The sequence below is a fragment of the Podarcis gaigeae genome, assembly GCF_964106915.1.
Source record: "Podarcis gaigeae genome assembly, chromosome: W".
Classification (NCBI taxonomy): domain Eukaryota; kingdom Metazoa; phylum Chordata; class Lepidosauria; order Squamata; family Lacertidae; genus Podarcis; species Podarcis gaigeae.
In genome coordinates this window covers 25,473,268-25,496,135 of record NC_139695.1, presented here as the reverse complement: position 1 = coordinate 25,496,135, position 22,868 = coordinate 25,473,268, and positions in this window count along the sequence as shown.

Below are 22,868 nucleotides of genomic sequence, written 5' to 3'. Positions count from 1 at the left end.
TTCTTTCCAGGTGTTTGGAATTCTCCCTTCTTTTAGTACATTGTTCATGACTTCACATAGCACTGGGGAAAGTTGATCACTTAATATTTTATAATATTTAGCCGAGATACCATCTGGCCCCGGCACTTTTCCTCTTTTCATTTTTTTTATTGCTTTCCTAATTTCTTCCTCTGTAATTGTCTGATTTAGATATTCTCTTTCTTCAGTCATGATCTGTTGCAATTGGTATTGTTTTAAGTAATCTTCTATCTCATTATCTATCTCTTTTTCTCTTTTGTATAATTCCTTATAGTATTTCTGAAATATCTTCTTTATCTCTTTTGGGTCCTCCACTATCCTTTCTCCATCCCTTATCTTACATATCGTGTTTTGTTTTTTCCTCTCTCTTAATTGCCACGCCAGGTATTTCCCTATCTTATTTGCTGATTCAAAGTTCTTTTGTTTCATCATTTTGATCCTCCATTCAATCTCCTGGTTCACTATCATAGAAAATTGAGCTTGTAGCATCCTTATGTTTTGTTTTATTATTTCATCTCCTGGTTTAATGGTTAATTGTCTTTCATTCTCCATGAGATGCAATAAGATTTCTTCTTTCCTTTTCTCTTTTTTTCTTTTTTAAGATGCTATTTTTCTGGATTAGGAAACCCCTCATGACGGCCTTCCCAGCGCCCCACACCATTTCTAGAGATGTTTCTTTATTCAAATTCCACTTAAAGTATTCCTCAATTGTCTCTTTTGCTTTATTTACTATCTTTTGATCATTGAATAGATTTTCATTCATTTTCCATCTTAATGTTCTAAAGTCTTTTCCTTTTACCTCCATATATACTGGATTGTGATCAGATAGGGTTTGTGGGAGGATTTCCGTCTTAATTACTCTTTGCGTCAATTCCTTCGAAATCCAAATATGGGCTATTCTCCCCCAGCTTTGATTTGGGTTTGAAAAGAAGGTAAATTGTTTTATCGTGGGGTTTTTAAATCTCCAAGCATCAATTAGTCCCAAATGTTCCACTAATTCGAAGAAGGCTTTCGGTAATTTGCCCTCCCTCACTTCCTGTTTTCTTATTGATCTATCCAAGTTTGGGAGAACCACTCCATTGAAGTCCCCCATCAATATCAATTGTTGGTCCATCCATTCTAACAATTTGTTACCTAGTTCAGAATAGAATGCTGACTTTTTGTCATTGGGTGCATATATCCCAACCACATTTATCTTTTCTCCTTGATTGGGTGATCTGTACTACTATCGTTCTCCCCTCTTCGTCTTTATGTATTAGTTTTGGATCAAGGTTTTCTTTTATATATAATACCACTCCTCTTTTCTTGACATTATCCGATGCTACAAAGTCTAACCCTAATCTCTTATTACTTAAAATTCTTTTATGTTTTCTTGTTACATGAATTTCTTGTAGACAGATTATGTCAAGGTTCTTTTTAAGCAATACATGAGCAATTTCGTTCCTTTTATTTTTATTGTTTAGCCCATTCACATTCCACGAGGTAATTTTTAATGTACAATCAGTAAGTGGTCGAATCTAAGTTAAATCTACTGTTCTTTGTTATCTGTCTCTTCCTCTTCTTTTTCTTCGTCTAAATTTTCCTCCCCTTCTCCCTCTCCACTTCCTTCACCTCCACCCCTCTCTTCCCCCATCTGCTCCCCTTCTGGTTCCCACCCTCCCAACCTTCCCAGATCTTCTTGCAAATTTATCCAATTCCAGAGAGCTGGATAGTTTGAATCTTTTCCCCTTGAAATAGAATGAAATCCCTTCCGGGAATTCCCATCTATATTGGATCCCGTTCTTCTTCCGTTAGTTAGTTAGTTTTTTATAAACATCTCTCTTACAAAGAAATCTCGAAGGAATCTCTTTAAATAAAATAATTGGCTTTCCTTCAATACATAGTTTTTGATTATAGTTTAGCTTTAGTATTTCATTTCTCATATCCAGAGAGTTAAACATGACCAGGACATCTCCTGGCAGTTTCTTCCCTCTGGCTTTGGCTGATTTTGTTTTTATCCGAAAAATATTTGCAACTGAATATCCTATGTCTTCTTCCTTCATATCTAACCAATTTAGATCGTATATTTTCATTTGGTTCCCCTAAATTTCAGGTTTGATTGCTTCTGTCTCATTTGAGTCATCGCCACACTATCCAGTAACTCTTCCTGTATTTTATTTATCTCCTTCACCTCTGTCTTAATCCTGTCCATATCTTTCCTATTTTCTTTGATATCTTTTTGAACCCTTTTCATTGAGTCTTCAAGTACTTTGGATCTTAGAGATAAATCTTTTACTTTTCCTGTTAGTTCTCCCACCCCCCCTCTAATCTCTTATTCAATGAGTCCTGTACTTCCAATATTTTTTTCTCAATATACTGTTCATTATGTTTAAATTCTTTCCTTATTTCAGCCATCAAATTATCATAGTCCTTAATTTCCTTCCCCTCTTTCCCATTTTCTTGTCTGGATGGTCTCCTTTCAGCAGGCGTTCCCGCCCCCTTTTTCATTTTGTATTTCTATTTGTCTTAATTAACTAAAAAAAAAAAAATGAAAATGAAACAAAAGAGAGAAAAAAGTTTTTCCCCACCCCTAGGGGTCGCTCAACTGTAGTTTAAAAAATTTCTTTGTTTTCCCAATGTAGTTCCTTTCTGGCCCCACACGGTGGCGCTTTACTTGCATTCACCCTTTTAGTTCTTCAGTATGAAGTCTCTCTCCACGCACAGCTAGGGGACCAGTTAGATGGATCGTTTACAGTCACAAAAAGCAAATGAAGGAGGAAGAAAGTTCTCGAGATTTAAGTCCTAGAGAGTAAATAAAGTAGGGAACATCAAGACACAGGGGGGAGAAAAGGAGGTGGGGAACATCCAGCTCAATACTTTCCAGGAAGTAGGGATGAAATACGGGGCAGGTTTCGAAGCCGGAACAGAAAAGGTGGGGGGGGGGGGAGTCAAAATTACACCAACAGATTGCCACGGGAAGGCAGCAGGGTCTAGAGAGAACGTAAAGTATTGCCAAGGTACTGTGTTTAAGTCTTCTTTTCTTTTCTTTCGACTTAGCCGTTTACTCCCCGTTTTCTGTAGCAATAGATTAAATGTTTAAGGCGCCAAGATTATCTTCTCCTAAATGATTACACCTGTGTGCCGCTTTAAGAGAAAAACAGGAAATGGAGCACACAATGGCGGCGAGAGGTTCCGCTGTTTTCCAAAGTTCTCCTCTTACAGTTCACTTTCTCCTCCCAGACCTCTCGTCGTATCCGCTCCTCTCAATAACAAACTCAGCTTTCAGTCAATTAAGCACCCCAAATAATAAAGAGAAACAGTTTCAGCTTGAACACATTAGGCGGGGGAGGTATATAGAAAATACAGTAACTCGGAACAAAGTCTCACTTATATATCCTAGACTGGGTAAAAAATTACAGTCCCTTTTGGTCGCTGGCATAGCGCGCTCCGATCAGGACAGAGCAGAAATGTTTCTATCCGCTTTTCAAATATTCAACTGTTTTCAATCTCAGCAGTTACAGTCTTACTCCCTCTCCTCTCCCAGTCTTCCGTCACACGCCGTTTACTCTTACCGCTGAAGCAAATTCCTTCTTCTTTCATATCATAGTATCTTTGTTCCGCTGGTTTCTTTAACTTAAATTCAATCTGTTATTGATTTAGTTATGACCCAGCTTCTTAATTGTTGTTGGAGGCTTGCCGCTTTCACTCGAAGTCTGTTGCTTCCCTTTCATGCTGCAGCTCCAATCCTGTTCTCAAACTTGATTTAAAATGTCCGAAAAACAGGGGTGCGCCAGCAGCACCACCAGGTACCTGTCCCCCAAGATAACCCTCTTGGGGTTTCGAGGTCCACGGAGCCTTCGTGACACCTCTAGACCCCCGCATTGTTTGAGACCCCCTCCCCCGGAGGGCAGCCTCACACTCCTTTCCTGTGGCTGCGGTTCGCCGGAAGTTGTTATTTTTTTTAAGATACTTCTTAATGGGTCAGACAGTAAGTCCTCAATTTTTTTATAATATATTGCCGGTAGGACGTCTGGCCCTGGTGGCTTTCCAATCTTTGCTTCCTGAATTGCTCTTTGAATTTTGTACGATGTGATAGGGGCATTCAACAGTTCTGTTTGTTCTTTAGCAAGTTTCAGAAGACAGTTCTGTTCTAAATTTTCTTTAACTTCTTCTGTTGTTTCATTTCCTTCCTTATAGATTTCTCTAAAGAATTTGAGAAATCGTTTCTCTATTTCTTTAGGGTTGTTTATTATTTTGCCTTCGCACTTAACTCTATTTATAAGCCTTTCTGCCTCTCTCTTCTTTAATTGCCATGCTAATAACCAGGCTCAGATTCTGTTTCAGGCTGTGTCTCTGTTTCAGGCTCCGGCGCTGTATCAACCACTGTTGCAGACTCAGGCTGTGGCGCTATGGCTGTCGCTGTGGCTCTGGTTCTGTTTCTGGCTCTGGCTCTCTTTCAGGCTCTGTTTCTGAAGGAGGGTTTTGTTCTGGCTCTGGCTGTGTCTCTGGATCTGGCTGTGTCTCTGCTGCAGGCTCCTATGCTGTATCAAGCACTGTATCAGGCTCTGCCTCTCCCTCTGCCCCTGGCTACGTTTAAGCGTCAGGCTCAGTTTCAGACAGTGTCTCTGTTTCAGGTTCCAGCACTCTATCAAGCACTATTTCAGACTCAGGCTGTGGATCTCGGCTGTGGCTCTAGGCTCCGTCTGTGGCTCTGGCTGTGGCTCTGGCTCTCTTTCAGGGTCTGGTTCTGAATGAAGATCTGGTTCTGACTCTGATTCAGGGTCTCATGATGGCTCTTCCTCTGCCTCTGACCCAGCTATATTTCAGGGTCTCGCTCTCTTTCAGTCTCTGTGTGCTGGCCCCGGGGGAAAGGTTACTGTTGGCGTAGTCAAAGTCCGGTCCTGGGTCACTAGCCTGGAAACAGTTCACAAGGAGCAGGGCGAGGTCCGAAGCAGGAAGCCGGGTGGGGACAGGAACACTGGAGGGTCAGGTCTGGGTCCGGGCAGGAACAGGTACTCAACAACGACGTTGCTCCCACAACCTGGGACCGGGCTGACTGTCCTTTATCTTCTCTGAGGCTAGGGGCGGTCCCGGCCCCCAGGAGACCCGCCTCTCCTGGCCTTAAGGCGAGCACTCCTCCTGGGAGAAATCAGTTCCCTTCGCCTCTCTGCCCTGAGCCTCTGCAGTTCAGGAGAGACTGAAGGGTTACTGGGCCCAGGGGGAGACTCACCTGTAGGCACTGAGTCCTCAACCACCTCTGGAGCCAGAGTGGATTCACCTGGTGTCTGCTCCTGAGGATCCGGCACAGGTGCAGGCACTTCAGAATCAAGGCCCTGCCCCAGTTCAGCCGGTCCTGGAGGCGGGGACTCCTGTGCAGGCTGGGATTCCTCCGGTTCAGCCTCTGAATCGGATTCCCAGGCCATCACACTCTGGTTCTGAATTAGGGTTTTGTTCTGGCTCTGGCTGTGTCTCTGGCTCTGGCTCTGGCTCCAGCTCCGGCACTGTATCAAGTACTGCTGCAGACTCAGTCTGTGGCTGCAGCTATGTTTTGCGCTCTGGCCCTGTATCAAGCCCTGGCCCTGGCCCTGGCTCTGATTCTGATTCTGGGTCTCACTCTGGCTCTGATTCAGGGTCTCACTCTGACTCTGATTCAGGGTCTCGCTCTGGCTCTGGCTCTGGCACTCTATCAAGGACTGTTTCAGACTCAGGCTGTGGCTCTGCCTCTGTTTCAGGCTCAGGCTCTGTTTGAGGCTGTGTCTCTGTTTCAGGCTCCGGCACTGTATCAAGTACTGTTGCAGACTCAGGCTGTGGCTGTTGCTCTGGTTCGGGCTGTGGCTCTTTTTCAGGGTCTGGTTCTGAATGAGGGCTTGGTTATGGCACTGATTCAGGGTCTCGCTCTGTCTCTGGCTGTGTCTCTGTTGCACCACAAACGGTGGTTTGTTGTTGTTGTTGTTGTTGTTTTCTTTCTGGGGTGAAAGAGTAGCTTTGGTAAAACTATCATTTTTATTACCGAAATACGGCCCAGGAATGATAAATTTAACCTTGTCCATGTCTCCAACTGTCTTTTGATATCTTTCCAACAATTGGTATAATTATCTTCATATAAGTTAATATTCTTTGGTGTTATCCATAATCCTAAATACTTGATTTGGGGGTAGATATTAATGCGTATTATTTGTTCTAATTCTGCTTTATCATCTGGCGACATATTTTTAACTAATAGTTTTGTCTTGTTTAAATTCATTTTGAACCCCGCAACTTTACCGTAGCCATATATTATTTCCAACACCTTTCTTAAACTCTGTTTTGGTTGCTCCGTAGTTATAATTAAATCGTCAGCAAATGCCCTCATTTTGTAACTTATATTTCCCAGCATAATCCCTTTTATTTCTTTTTCTTCCCTAATTTGTTTACATAAAACTTCCAATGTTAATATGAAAATTAAGGGGGATAGTGGGCAACCTTGTCTGACCCCTTTACTGATTACACACTCCTGTGATAAATTTCCATTGATTATGATTTTAGCTTTTTGTTTTGATTATATTGCTTCAATCCCTTTTGTAATGGGAATTGGGGTTGCTTGTGCGTAAATTCCAAACTGCTCCAAGCTAGTTGTATGGCTAAACCTTTCCCCGGTTTGACAGCCCTAACAGCGCGACTGTCTCAGTCACTGGCAGAATCCGTCAGTGGGCGTTTCCTGAACTTCTTCCAACATAAGAATTCCTTGACAGCAAGTCTCCGCCTCGCTTCTCTGCGCGGAAGCCTTCTGCGCAGAGTAGGCGTGCCAAGCGGAGGTCCTGCGCTCTCCCCACTGATCTCACTGGAAGAGTCTCGGAGCCTTCCCTCCGAAGTACTCTCAGCCTCTCCTTTCTTCCTGGTGTCACCTTGGTTTCCTTCCCCAGCGGAAGCTCTCTCTCTCTCCTTGCTAGTTCCCTCTCCGGCATCATTGGGGAGCCTTACCTCTCCTCTCGGCTGCGATGGCAGTTCCCTGACACCTTTTATATACTGTATACCAAAATCCATATGGTGTAATAGACCTTTCATAAATTTCCAGGAAACGCTGTCGAAAGCTTTTTCTGCATCTATAGCCATTCAGACTGCCTTCTTTTCTATTCTTAAGTCTAAATACGCTAATAAGTTTATAATGTTTCTAGTGTTGCTATAAATGTGCCTCCCGGGCAAAAAGCCAGCTTGGTCATTGTGTATCGTCATCTGGAAGACTTTTTTTGATCTTTCGGCTAAAATATTAGCATATAATTTATAATCGTTATTTAGAAGTGCGATAGGCCTATAGTTGTTAATAAGTAGATTGTCCATTCCCTGTTTTGGAATTAATGCAATAAGGCTGTCTTTCCAAGAATCCGGCATGGTTCCGTCTTTTAAGATACTTCTTAATGGGTCAGACAGTAAGTCCTCAATTTTTTTATAATATATTGCCAGTAGGCCGTCTGGCCCTGGTGGCTTTCCTATCTTTGCTTCCTTAATTGCTCTTTGAATTTCGTACGATGTGATAGGGGCATTCAACAGTTCTTTCTGTTCTTTAGCAAGTTTCGGAAGACAGTTCTGTTCTAAATGTTCTTTAACTTCTTCTGTTGTTTCATTTCCTTCCTTATAGATTTCTCTAAAGAATTCGAGAAATCATTTCTCTATTTCTTTAGGGTTGTTTATTATTTTGCCTTCGCACTTAACTCTATTTATAAGCCTTTCTGCCTCTCTCTTCTTTAATTGCCATGCTAATAACCAGGCTCAGGTTCTGTTTCAGGCTGTGTCTCTGTTTCAGGCTCTGGCGCTGTATCAACCACTGTTGCAGACTCAGGCTGTGGCGCTATGGCTGTAGCTGTGGCTCTGGTTCTGTTTCAGGCTCTGGCACTGTATCAAGCAGTGCTTCAGGCTCAGGCTCAGGCTTCTGCTCTTTATTAGGCATTGTCTCTGTCTTTGGCTCTAGCCCTTATTCTAGCTCTATTTCAGGCTCGGCCAGTGTCTCAGCCTTTGTCTCCGTTTCACGCTGTTTCTCTGTTTCAGGCTCCGACGCTGTTTCAAGCCCTGTATCTGCCTCTGCCTCTGTTTCAGGCTCTGGCACTCTATCAAGCACTGTTTCTGGCTCTGGCTCTCTTTCAGGCTCTGGTTCTGAATTAGGGTTTTGTTCTGGCTCTGGCTGTGTCTCTGGCTCTGGCTCCAGCTCCGGCACTATATCAAGTAGTGTTGCAGTCTCAGGCTGTGGCTCTAGGCTGTGGTTGCAGCTATGTTTTGCGCTCCGGCCCTGTATCAAGCCCTATTTCTGGCTCTGCCTCTGGCTCTGGCTCTGGCTCTGGCTCCGGCACTCTATCAAGGACTGTTTCAGACTCAGGCTCTGGCTGTGGCTCTGCCTCTGCCTCTGTTTCAGGCTCAGGCTCTGTTTGAGGCTGTGTCTCTGTTTCAGGCTCCGGCACTGTATCAAGTACTGTTGCAGACTCAGGCTGTGGCTCTAGTCTGTGGCTGTTGCTCTGGTTCGGGCTGTGGCTCTGTTTCAGGCTCTGGTTCTGAATGAGGGCTTGGTTATGGCACTGATTCAGGGTCTCGCTCTGTCTCTGGCTGTGTCTCTGTTGCACCTCAAACGGTGGTTTTTTGTTGTTGTTGTTGTTATTATTTTCTTTCTGGGGTGGGACAAATGTTTAGTTGGGGCGGGGATTATTTTAAGTTTAGCATAATTGTTTCTTGCTTTGTTTTTCTTTTACTATTTTTTAAGGTTATTGTATATTTTGTATCTTGCTTTTTAAGGGGAAAGGGTCAGGGCTGTCTGGGAGGGGGCCTCAGCCAACAGAATGGCTGGGGCAGGTTCCCTACGGGGGGATGTATTGGAACACCCAATCTCTGTTATCGCGGGTGGGAGGAGCAGTTGCGCTAAGACCAGACCACGTCTTTACCGAAGATCTGGTTCTGACTCTGATACTCTGATTCTGATTCTCTGATTCTGGCTCTCTATCAAGGGCTGTTTCAGACTCAGGCTGTGGCCGTTTCTTTTGCTCTGGTTCTGGCTCTGGCTCTTTCTCAGGCTCTGGTTCTGAATGAGGGCTTGGTTCTGGCACTGATTCAGGCTCTGGCTCTGGCTCTGGCACTCTATCAAGGACTGTTTCAGACTTAGGCTGTGGCTCTTGCTCTGGCTCTGTTTCCATTCTTACAATGGAATGTACACAAAACAATAATCCTTTCTATATAAATTTTCCAATACATTCTGAAAACATAATAAATCCTTAATTGTTGTCCACCTCCTTTTAGGTCCTTTATCACTCAAATGCTAGCACGGAGTCAAAACTATTATTGTATTTTTGAACATATCTTGTATAACCATCCCATTTTTCTGCAAATTTTTGCTTTGAGATTCCTCTGAGTTTGCTAGTCAATTGAGCCGTCTCCACCAATTCCTGTAATTTGATTTGCCAATCTGTTATTTTTGGAGCCTCGTAATCTTTCCATCCCTTGGCCACAAGTATACGAGCTGCTGCGGTTGCATACAAGAATATCTCTCTTAGATTTTTTGGGATCTCTTTATCTAAAATACTTCATAGAAATGCCTCCGTTTTTTTTGTAAAAGTTATCCCCATCATCTTTTTAAATTCATCGTATATCCCCCCCCCCCCCAAATCTTAATCTTTTCTTGATCATCTAGAAGGAGTGAGGTACCACCTATGAGCCATTTTCATCATGTTCTCTCTTATATTATAGCTGGCTGTAAATTTCAAATGTACATTCCATCAGTTTTCCCCATCTTTTAGCATAATTGGACGGCCCACATCTTGGGCCCACTTTATCATTGAAGCCTTAACCTCCTCATCCATTACTTCGTAGTCTAAAAGAAGTCTATCGATTTTTGCGGTTATTTTATATATTATATATATTATATATTATTATATAGATTATATAGATTATATATCTGGAAGACTTTTTTTTGATCTTTCGGCTAAAATATTTGCATATAATTTATAATCGTTATTTAGAAGTGCGATAGACCTATTGTTGTTAATAAGTAGATTGTCCGTTCCCTGTTTTGGAATTAATGCAATAAGGCTGTCTTTCCAAGAATCCGGCATGGTTCCGTCTTTTAAGATACTTCTTAATGGGTCAGACAGTAAGTCCTCAATCTTTTATAATATATTGCCGGTAGGCCGTCTGGCCCTGGTGGCATTCCTATCTTTGCTTCCTTAATTGCTCTTTGAATTTCGTACGATGTGATAGGGTCATTCAACAGTTCTTTTTGTTCTTTAGTAAGTTTCGGAAGACAGTTCTGTTCTAAATGTTCTTTAACTTCTGTTTCCAACTTCGATTTTTCCACCTGGAAGCCAATTTTCCTGTCCGAATTATAGGCCTCTCTTACTTGGAAATAGTGTAACCAATCCTGCACCTTATCTTTAAGTTTCTCATAACTCTGCAATTTCAGTTTGTCCCCATCCTGTTCCAAAATTTCCCAATATTTTGGCCAGTTCGATCTCATGTTAAGTTTTTTCAAGGCCTTAGCTTCCATTGGTGAAAGCCACCTTGGGGTTTTATTCTCCAAAAAATCTTTATATCTGACCCAGACATTGAACAATGCTTTTCTGACAATATGGTTTTTAAACGCCATATGAGCTTTCTCCTTACCATACCATAAGTATGCATGCCATCCAAAAACATTATCATGTCCTTCCAAATCAAGAATGTCTGTATTCTCAAGAAGTAGCCATTCCTTTAACCAGCAAAAGGCTGCCGCCTCGTAGTATAGTTTAAAGTCCGGCCGGGCAAACCCCCCCTCTATCCTTTGCATCAGTAAGAATTTTATATTTAATTCTGGGCTTTTTGCCCTGCCAGACAAATCTAGAAATTTCTTTTTGCCACTTCTTGAAACAGTCCATCTTGTCAATTATTTGTAAGGTTTGAAACAGAAACAACAGTTTTGGCAATACATTCATTTTAATAACTGCAATTCTACCCAGTAAGGAAAGCTTTAGGTTTGTCCATATTTCAAGATCTTTTTTCACTTCAGACCAACACTTTTCATAATTGTCTTTAAATAAGTTAGCATTCTTCGAAGTCATGTTCACCCCTAGGTATTTTACTTTTTTCGTTACTATTAAACCTGTTTCTCCCTGAAACCTTTCCTTCTCTATTGGTGTCAAGTTTTTTTCCAAAACCGTAGTTTTTAATTTATTAAGTTTAAACCCTGCCACCTGACCAAATTCTTGTATTATTTCCAAAGCTCTTCTAGTACTAGGGATTGGCTCCTGTAATGTCAAAACTAGGTCATCTGCATAGGCTTTCAATTTATAATGTTTGGCTCCGACCTGTATACCTTGAATCTGTTGGTCCCTTCTAATCATGTTCAGCAAGACCTCCAGGACTGAAATAAAAAGCAGAGGGGAAATTGGGCAGCCTTGTCGTGTCCCTTTCTCTACCTTAAATTCTTCTGTAACTGTGTTATTCACTATCAATTTTGCCTTTTGTTCTGAATAAATCGCCCCTATACCGTTTCCAAACCTTTCTCCCACCCCCATCCCTTGCAGGTTTTTCTTCATAAAACTCCAAGAAATGTTGTCAAAGGCTTTCTCTGCGTCGATGAATATCAATACTGCTTTTGTATTAATATCAACTTGTAATTTTTCCAAGATGTCAATTAAGTTCCTTGTGTTGTTTGTCATATGTCTGCCTGGGAGAAAGCCTGCTTGGTCTTTATGTATGATTCCCGCTAGGACTTTTTTTAATCTTTTAGCTAAAATGTCAGCAAAAATTTTATAATCCACATTAAGTAGGGATATGGGGCGGTAGTTCTTAAGTTGTGTCTTTTCTGACTCATTTTTCGGTATAAGCGTGATATAGGCATCTTTCCACGACTCTGGCGCTCTTTTCCCCTCCATAATTTCATTGCAGACCTCCATTAATGGCTGAATTAAATAGTCCTTCATTACTTTGTAATATTTGGAGGAAAGCCCATCTGGGCCTGGAGACTTGCCAAGCTGTAAATTCTTAATGGCACCTTCAACCTCCTGTTCAGAAATTCTGTCATTCAATATTAATTTGCTCTCCTGAGATATATTTTGTAATCCATTTGTTTTTAAGAATTTCTCGATTTTGGTCTCATTCTGTGGTCCTTGTGCATACAATTGTTTGAAGTATCTCTGGAAACAGTCTTTGATCTCCTGTGGGTTTTGTATAATCCTTCCATTTACTTCAAGATTGGTCACTGTATTTAATTTTTGTCTTTTCTTCAGCTGCCAAGCTAGCAGCTTTCCACACTTATTATCTGATTCAAAAGTTTTTTGTCTCATTTGTTTAATCTTCCATTCTATGTCCTGATTAACCAATTTCAAATACTGTGCCTGATATGACTTAATTTCTCGCAGGATCTCCTGTGATTTTGGTTTAGACCTTAATCTCTTTTCTCCTTCTCTGATTTTCTCCAAAATCTTTCCTTTTCTTTCCTCTTGAAGTCTCCTCTTTATAGCATTTTGTTGAATCAGAAAACCTCTAATAATGGCTTTACTTGCGTCCCAGATTACTCTTTTTTCCACAGTTGTCTTTAAATTTATTTCAAAATAGTCTTTCATAATTTTTTGGGCCTTCTTAATAATTTCAGGATCTCTAAACAAGGTGTCATTCATTCTCCACCTAAAGGAACCAATCGGTGTTAATTTCATGTCCATTCTCACAGGGTTATGGTCGGAGCAGATTTTTGGGCAGATTTCCACCTTCCGAGTCTTGGGTGCCATCCCTCTTGTAATCCAAATTTGGTCAATTCTTGTCCAAGTCATGTTAGCTTCAGAGAAGAAAGTTCCCTCCCTTCCTAGGGGGTTTTTAGTTCTCCAAATGTCAATCAAGTCCATATTGTCTGTCATTTCAAAAAAAGTCTTTGGTAGTCTTCCATCTTTTGTAACTACCTGTCTTTCAGATTTGTCCATATGTGTTGACACAACTCCATTCATATCTCCCATCAAAATAATGTTCTGGTCCATATGATCCAACAACGTCTCATGCAGTTTCTTGTAAAACTCTGATTTCCCCTCATTAGGTCCGTAGACTCCAATTATTAATACTTTCTCTCCTTGTATTTGTATTTCAATTGCTACAAATCGTCCATGTTCATCCTTGAAAAGAAATTTTGGTGACAACTTCTCTTTTGCATATATCACAACTCCTCTTTTTTTAACTTTGTCCGATGAGATAAATTCTTGACCTAGTCTCTTGTTTACCAATAATTTCCTGTGGAGTCTTGTTATATGTGTTTTTTGTAAGCAAATCAAATCCAATTGTTCCTTTTTTAACATATGAAAAATTCTCTTCCTCTTGCTAGGGGAATTAAGACCCCGGATGTTCCAAGTTAACATCTGCAGAGACATGTTGTAGTTATTGTAAAGTTCCTCCAACTGCTCCCAAAAGTTGTTCTTCTTCTGATGGTTGTGTCTCTTTCTCTAGTCGATTCGACCCCAAGGGGTGTCTGTCTAGATCAGGTGGTCCCAATCCTAGTATCTCCTAATCTCTTGTCCTTGCCTCCCTTCTTAGTTCTTCCCAAAGTCCTCCAGGAAACTCACTTTATCTTCCTTTGATCTTATCTTTATTTTCTTTCCTTTAAATGTAAACGAGAGGCCTTGCGGAAATTCCCACCTGAACAAGATATTGTTCTTCCTTAGTAGGTCAACCAAGTCATTGTAGTTAGTTCTGAGGTCTAGTAGGTATTTTGGGATATCTTTGAAAATCTCGATTCTCTCACTTCCAATCTCCAGTGCTTTCTTGTAATGCAGGCCCAGTATTTTGTCTCTTTCTTCTTTCGATCTTAGTGAAATCAGGCAGTCCCTCGCTCTGTTCTTCCTTTTGACTCTTCCCAGCCGAAAGGCACTCACTATCTCAAATTCTTCTGAATCTAGACCCCAAAAGGTCTCAAATTCCAATGCGAGAAACTCTACTAGTTCTCCTTCCTCTGTTTCTGGAACTGATCTTAATCTCAAATTGGCCTGTTTTTCCTTAAGTTCAATCAGAGAGAATTGTGCCTTGTAATCATCCAGTTTTCTGTTTATTGGCGGTATTTTTTCCTCTACCGCCAAAACCCTCTCCCTGGCTTCCTCTGCTGTCTGTCTGGTCTCCTTGGATTCCTGCAGTAACCTGTCAATTGCCTGGGTATTGGAATTCACTTTCTGTCCTACGTCATTCACTTTTTGTCCAAGGTCTTGGATAGTTGAGGTGTTTAAATCTATCTTAGCTGTCAGATTCTGTAAAGCTGAAAGGATCTTGTCCAGTGTTGTAGATTCTGGTCCTGCTGGTCTTGCTCCCTTAAATTCTTCTCTTTCTGTAGCTTGTGAAGCAGAAAGACCTGTTACAGATGCTCTTCTAGAGTGTTGTTGTTGCTGTGTCTGCAGTTGCGACTGTTGTCTGGTTTTATATTTTATTACTTTCTCTTTCTCTTGTGCCTTCTCCTGCGGCTTATCTTGTGGAATGTCTTGATCCATTCCTGTGTCTCAGAAAAGTCAAGGTCACTTACACAGTTCTCACAGCTCCCAGGTTTATTTCTCAGCAGTGAACAAAAATAACAGCTGCAGCGGAAAATCCCCAGCTATAACAAAGAGTTCCTCTAGGAGAGCAGAGTAGCAAAATGTATCCTGGATGAATAGTTTTAAAACAGTATCTTTACTGGCATGTCAATGTTACTCAAAAAGCAACAGTTACAGGCTCAAAATTTCTCTTAAAAGAGTAGGTATTTGTCAGAGCCACCCGAGGTCCCAGCTCACAAGAGACCAAAGTCCAGTCCAAGTTATATACAAAAGGTTTTATTGAAGAACATTGTTGTCGTTACATCCAAGCTCCGTGGCTCCGCATCTGTTACCCTTAGATGTTAGAAGTCCCCTCTGAGTCAGTCCCGCCCCTGCACCAGCTTAAGAGGCTTGTACTGCTCCGCCTTTTCCTCTCCTTCCTTTTCCGCAGGGTCTTCCTGCCCCCCTGTGCTCCCTCCTTCCGGGACTCCCCCGAGGCTGAGTCTTCTGCCGCCTGCTCCCCCCTCCTTCGTGCTTTGGGACCAGGCTCCTCCTCAGGGCTCTCCTCATTTCCGCGCGCCTCCACATTTGAACTTGGCGCGCGTACGTTGCCTCTGACCTTCCTTTCGACCGTTACGCTACTCTCGGTACTACACTCCTCCCCTTCCGGCAGGACGTTCTGCTCCGAACTCCTTCCCCTCTCTGCTTCCTGTTCTGCTCTTTCTGACACACTGGCAACTCCACCCCCTTCACTCCGTTCTGACGGAGAGACCGGTCCCGATCTCCAACCCCCACTGGGGATTCCCCCTTCGTTCCCCTGCTTCTGACTGCCTCCCTCTCTACTGCCCCTTGGCCTGACCAGGGGGGCTCCCTTTTGGGAATCCTCCGATTCACTTGACGGACTCACTGACAACCTCGGGTTGTCGTCGTCCTCTTCCTCGTCGCCCTGAAACCCTGACAGTATTCTTTTGCAGAAGTCTGCAGTAATGCTTACAATGTAATGCTTACAATGTCTCTTAAGCGGTGCAATCAGGGTGGCCGTTCAATTACTTGAGGCAGTCCGGGATCAAAGATTGAGTGGTGGGTTCTATCTGTTAGGGTGTGAAACCTAAGACGCTGGCAAGTTAGCAATGTCATGTGACTTTAAGTAGTCAAGCTCGTTAAGTTGTTAAGTTGCTCAGTATATAAAGAGTGTTTGTTTTCTCTGCCTGCGGGGCGTGAAGCAAAAATGTCTGAAAGCTCCGGAGGCGTTTCTGTTATCTGTCTGCAATAAACCTGTCTTTGGAAAGACAGGCTTCCCTGTGTTGTTATTTCTTTGCTGCTGAGACTCTGAAGCTTGTACTGCAACAAGAATCTCTGCACTGGATTTAATTAATGCTCTGCAAAGAGAACTGTTGCTGGTTGCGCAGCGGAAGCATTTACTGGACCAGTACACAGACTCTCTTAGGTTATGGCTCCTTCTATGTTTCTACAGCTGTATTGTGTGCAGAGAAAGTGAAAGCAGCTTTCGGATGAGAGAAGACTGGCTTGGTCGTAAATCCAGCTCTTAAAGGAACTGAGAGGCTGCAGAAAGTTGAGAGAGCTGCGTAAGTGAAGATTTACAGCTTCATTAGCTGCAAAAGGCTAGCTTGACCTCCCGTTGTGTTTTTGTTTTGTTAATAAAAACAGAGGACGGTGGTAGGTTGCTAGTGAAGAGACGGAGGGAAAAAAGGTTTAAAAGGCTTCAGAGGAGGCTGGAGGCGTCTGAAAAGTGAGTAAAACAAATCCCAAGGGGAAAGAGAAGCAAGGGCACACAGAGGGAGTAGCAGCCGACCCCAAGAATGGCAGTGGAAAATTTCCAGGTTCCCTTTACAAAGTTGAACTCTGCTAATTACGTGCAGTGGTCTAAGAGGGCTCAAGTCTGGTTGGAAGCCAAAGAAGTGTGGGCTGACTATGTCCAGAGGCGAAAGCCGTTTGTGGCTGTTGCAGCAGATGCCACAGCAGAGCAAGAGGCTGCTGCACATGCTCAGAACAGGGAACATGAAAAAATGGACACTAAAGCTAGATGCATGTTGATGGTATCGATAGACCATTCCCAATTACCTCATGTGGAAAATTTAAGGTCTGCATTTGAAATTTGGGAAGCTCTTAGGCGAATTCACCATAGAGCCACGCCTGGAGAGAAGGTGAACATTATACGTGCTTTGTATGAGTTGAAACTGAAGCCAGGGGATAGTGTGGTTGAACACACATCACAGATGACTGAGTATTTCAACCAACTGTCATCTCTAGGTGTGAATTTTCCTGAAAATATTAAAGTTTATACTCTGCTTAGCAGCCTGCATGCAGGGTTTGAAAACTTAGTACTAACTTTACAAGTTTTGCCAGAGGAGCAGCTGAATATGAATTATGTGACTGGTAGATTGTGTGAGCAAGAATATCAACATCATCGAAAACGTATTGATAATTCAAATACCCCAAGGGTTGGATGTTCAGATAATTCCCAGCGTGGGGGAACTAGCAGGCAGAGCTGTAAGGAAGCCTCACAAGTGTCTGCTATGGCCAGCAAGTCATGTTTTCGATGTGGCAGCAGGTTTCATTTGATAGCAAAGTGTCCTGAAAAGCAACAGGAATTTCAACAGTCCAAGGTCAGTTTCCGGAGCTACAGGGGAAGACGACGTGAGAGCTACAAGAATCAACGATCCAGAGGGGGAGCAGGTGCTGATAAGGGACTATCTGCAATGGCAGCACAACAGAGTCCTAAAAGGAGCCAACAAACCTTGAAGTGGATAATTGACAGTGGAGCCAGTCACAGTTTAGTTCCAGCGACATCTAGTGGCAGCTTGAAGAACTGCAAGACATTGCCAGTTGCAAAAACTGTGACTATAGCAGACAATAGTAAACGAGAAATGAGCCTTAAAGGCACAATTTATGTTAATTGTTTGCAAACTAACCTTCCTGTTTTTGTTCTTCCAGGAATGAAGAATGGACTTTTGAGTGTGTCATGCCTGGTAAAAAGTGGTTTTAAGGTTGAGTTTGAAAATGATGTGTGCACCATTTCGAAACAGGGGAAGGAGCTAGTTAAAATTCCCTGTGAGGATGGTCTTTTTGTTTTGGATGAAGAGCAGTTAGCAGCAGGTAGATGTTCAACAGGTGAAGCGCAAGCTAAGTGTGTAAATAAGGCTCCTCATACAGGTTGTGCACATCTACTACACAGAAGATTAGCTCATATATGCTTTAAGTATGTAAGCAAGATGCCAGATTTAGCTGAGGAGTGTAACATTAAACCCTGTCCAAATTTTCTGGATTGTTGTGCTTGTAAACATGCTAAGGTTAAGACATGTAACTATCCTAGATCTGATAGAGTAAGCAAGAAACCCTTTGAACTTGTGCACACAGACGTGTGTGGCCCTATGCCAGTCAAATCGCTTGGAGGTGCGAGATTTATGCAAATTTTGGTGGATGATTTTTCAAGGGCTAGTTGGGTTTTCTTTCTGAAAGAAAAATCGCAAGCAGCTTCCATCCTGATGGATTGGATTGAAGAAGTCGAATGTAAATTTGACACCAGGGTGCGTAAAATACAATCAGATCGTGGTGGGGAATATGTGAACCACACGCTGGAGATGTGGTTAAAAAGGAAAGGTATAGTTCATAGACTTACCAATCCCTATTCACCACAGGAGAATGCAGTTGCTGAAAGAAAATTTCGAACATTACAGGAAGCCATTACTGCTTTGCTGTTTGATTCTGGACTTCCACAGCAGTTTTGGGCTGAGGCTGCACTGTATGCGAATTATACTTTTAACAGAGTGTACAATAGCACAGTAGGCAACACTCCTTACTTCATGCTATTTGGGGAAAAACCAAAAATTGATCATCTAAGAGTTTTTGGATGTCGTGCTTATGTGCTGGTGCCTAGGGCACAACGTAGGAAAGGCGATCCTAGATCTAAAGAAATGTTTTTCTGTGGTTATCAAGCAAACACAAAAGGTTGGAGATTTGTGAATGTAGAAGGCAATCAAACGAAAATCACAATCAGCAGAAGTGCGGAATTTTGTGAACAGGATGGTTGGAATAAAATTCATGGAAATCCTGACATACTATTTGACGTGGTGAACAGTAACAACGAAACTCAGGCCCCAGGGCAGGTATTAGTTCCAGAACAGGCTGAGGAATTTGAGTTTGAGGACAAGGGTGAGAAATCATTTAGTTCACCCAAGTCTGTAAAGTCAGAATCTTCTAGCTCTAAAAGTTCACCTGTACAGCAAGAGAGTGTAAAGTCAGAATCAGAAAGTTCTTCAACTACTAGTGACAAACAGGTGACGACTAGTGATTCTGGGTCAGAGGGGGAAACTGAAGGAACATCACAGGAACTGTTAAGGCGTTCCAAGCGTGCCAACAAAGGTATACCTCCTGAAAGGTACCAAGCTATTAGTGTTTGGGCTGGTTTGGCAAATTGCGAACCTGAAAGTTTTGAGGAGATTGAGCAATTACCCCAGGAGGAGGCCAGTAGGTGGCGTGAGGCCATGCAAAAAGAGTTGAATTCTATGAAAGAAGTGGGTGTGTTTTCCATCACCAAACTGCCAGAAGGTACCAAGGCAGTAAGTTGTAGGTGGGTGTACAGGATAAAGACAACAGCGATGGGGAAACCAGAGTACAAAGCAAGGCTTGTAGCTCGAGGTTTTACGCAAAGAAAGGGGTTACATTATTCTGAAGTCTATGCGCCCACTTCAAGGAGTGAAACCCTACAGGCACTATTAGCAGTTGCTGCTCAGAAAGGGTTCAAAGTGAATCAATTTGATGTCTCTACAGCTTATCTTCATTCAGACTTGGCTGAAGAGCTCTATATGGAGCTACCGCCAGGGTTGAAAGTTGGTAAATCAAATCAGGTATGGAAACTACATAAATCTATTTATGGACTCAAGCAATCTGCTCATAATTGGAATGAGTGTTTGAATGATGTTTTGGTAGGCATTGGTTTTAGCAGGAGCAAGGCTGACAATTGCTTATATTTCAGAGGTTCAGGAGATGCTCAAGAATCTTTGCTTGTCTATGTAGATGACCTGATTTATACTTCAAAGACACAAGAACAAGTAAAAAAACTAGCCAAAGAGTTAAATAAACACTTCAAAGTTAAGAATCTTGGTGATGTAAAGGTCTATCTTGGTGTTCAGATAGATAGGACCAAAAATGGCAGTTTTCTACTGAATCAAAAAGGCAAGATATTGCAAATGTTGAAAAAGTTTGGCATGACAGAGTGTGCAGGTGTTAGAACACCAATGGAAATGGGTTTTGTAAAAGACAATGAGTTCAAGGATAGTGCTGAATTCAAGAGTGCTGAAATCTTTCAGTCAGCACTGGGAAGCTTACTTCATCTTTCGCAATGGAGTAGACCAGATATTGCTTACACTGTTAACTTACTCAGCAGAGAAGCTTCAAGACCTAGTGTAAATGCATGGAAAGGAATTCAAAGAGTGTTAAGATATTTACAATACACCAAAGATTTTTGCCTTGAATTATCTGCTGAAGGACAAGCACAGATTACTTGTTGGGCAGATAGTGATTGGGGAAATTTAAAGGATAGAAAATCAGTGTCTGGCTGTGTAATAAAATTTGGTAACTCTCTGATTGGGTGGAGATCCAAGAAACAGAACCTGATTGCTTTGTCGTCAACGGAAGCTGAGTTCTGTGCCTTATCTGAGTTATGTAGAGATCTAGAATTTTACAAATGCTTGGCACAAGAGATGTATGAAAAGGCCATCACTCCAATCACTGTATGGGGTGATAATCAACCGTGTCTTAAGTTAGCACAAAATGGGCAGTTTAAAGGTCGTACAAAACATTTGGATATCCGCTTTCAAAATGTTTGTCAAACGGTAAAAGCAGGAATTGTTAAATTAAATTACTGTCCCAGTCATGAAAATCAAGCTGATGGTTTTACAAAACCGCTTGGGTTTCAGCGGCATGAAAACTTTTGTGAAGAAATGGGTCTGAAGTAATTTTGTTTTTGTATTGCCAGCGAGAGGGGGTGTTAGGGTGTGAAACCTAAGACGCTGGCAAGTTAGCAATGTCATGTGACTTTAAGTAGTCAAGCTCGTTAAGTTGTTAAGTTGCTCAGTATATAAAGAGTGTTTGTTTTCTCTGCCTGCGGGGCGTGAAGCAAAAATGTCTGAAAGCTCCGGAGGCGTTTCTGTTATCTGTCTGCAATAAACCTGTCTTTGGAAAGACAGGCTTCCCTGTGTTGTTATTTCTTTGCTGCTGAGACTCTGAAGCTTGTACTGCAACAAGAATCTCTGCACTGGATTTAATTAATGCTCTGCAAAGAGAACTGTTGCTGGTTGCGCAGCGGAAGCATTTACTGGACCAGTACACAGACTCTCTTATATCCCCCCCTTTCTCTTTTAAGGGGGGGGGGGTCTCCTGTCACGCAATGCAATTTAGCTCTTTATAACAAAGTCCATTTCTTTGGTTCCAAGCTTCTTTATCCCTTGCTTTCAAACTGTCTACAGATCGGCAAAGCGGGCTTCCTGTTTAGACTCTGCCGATTTCAGGTTCAAATTCAAGATCAAAATCCCGGATCAAAGTATCAAAGTCAAGTTCAGGTTCACTTCTATTGGTTCTTATTCTTTGATCCTTCCAGATTTCCCCAGATCTTACTCACGGGTAGATGTTTCAGATCGATGTTTCACAGGAAAAAGGTCAGCGCTCTCCAGGCAATTGCTGTGCAGCTTCGCTCCGTAGAAGTAGCGATCGACTCCCAGCACAGCGCCAAACCCCCGCTCCGCTCCGGAGCTCTTTTCAGGGCTCCTTTGACAGTTCAGGGGGCGCGCGATGTGCCCACTGAGTCCCACGGCCCCAGGCTTCTCCCGCCTGCGGGTTTTTTAAGGGTCCTCCGCTTCGCTGCAGCGGTGGACCCGATTTCCACGGAGCTTCTCCCTCCTGTCAGAGGGAATCCGCCATTACCGATAGGTTAGAACCTAGTGCTAAGATACTGTCGAGAATGTATAACCTGCTGTTGAAATGGAAAACTGAGGATGAAACGGTTAAATCTGCTATGATAAAATGGGCACAAGATATTGGTCATAACATCATGTTTGCTGACTGGGAACGGTTGTGGACCACCGGTATGAAATTTACGGCATGTAATGCCTTAAGAGAAAATATTATGAAAATGATTTACAGGTGGTACATGACCCCAGTCAAGCTAGCAAAAATTTACCACTTGCCCGATAATAAATGTTGGAAATGTAAAGGAACGGAAGGAACATTCTTTCACCTTTGGTGGGCCTGCCCAAAGATTAAGGCTTTCTGGGAAATGATTTATAATGAACTGAAAAAAGTATTTAGGTATACTTTCCTGAAGAAACCAGAGGCCTTTCTCCTGGGCATGGTCGGCCAATTGGTGCCAAAGAAGGATAGAACCTTTTTTATGTATGCCACAGCAGCAGCAAGAATACTTATCGCAAAGCACTGGAAGACACAAGACTTACCCACCCTGGAAGAATGGCAGATGCAAGTCATAGACTATATGGAACTGGCAGAAATGACCGGCAGAATCCGAGATCAAGGAGAAGAGCAGGTGGAAGAGGACTGGAAGAAGTTTAAAGTTTATCTACAAAAACATTGTAAAACTTATGAATGTTAAGGGCTTTGTAAATGAAATGAAGGGGTTCCAGTGATTAAGATAAATAAGAGTATAAAGGTAAAGATAAAAAATGAATTTGAATAATATGATAATTGCTGAACTAATTTTAAATTGGAATACATGAAAGGAAAGCGGGTGGAAGCAAGGAAAATAAGATCTGGAAGGTTATTAATTCGAAACAGAGTTTGTTTTTAATCTTGAATTGTCTTTGTTATGTTTTTTATTGTCGTTTTTTTTTTTGTCTTTTGTTGGTATTTTTTGTTGTATGCGTTTGTTGGGTTTTTGTGATTTGGGTTGTTTTTACTGTTGTTAATTTCTGTGAAATTTAATAAAATATCATTTAAAAAAATAAATAAAGAAATGTTCTTTAACTTCTTCTGTTGTTTCATTTCCTTATAGATTTCTCTAAAGAATTCGAGAAATCATTTCTCTATTTCTTTAGGGTTGTTTATTATTTTGCCTTCGCACTTAACTCTATTTATAAGCCTTTCTGCCTCTCTCTTCTTTAATTGCCATGCTAATAACCAGGCTCAGGTTCTGTTTCAGGCTGTGTCTCTGTTTCAGGCTCCGGCGCTGTATCAACCACTGTTGCAGACTCAGGCTGTGGCGCTATGGCTGTAGCTGTGGCTCTGGTTCTGTTTCAGGCTCTGGAACTGTATCAAGCACTGTTTCAGGCTCAGGCTTCTGCTCTTTATTGGGCTTTGTCTCAGTCTCCGACGCTGTTTCAAGCCCTGTATCTGCCTCTGTTTCAGGCTCTGGCACTCTATCAAGCACTGTTT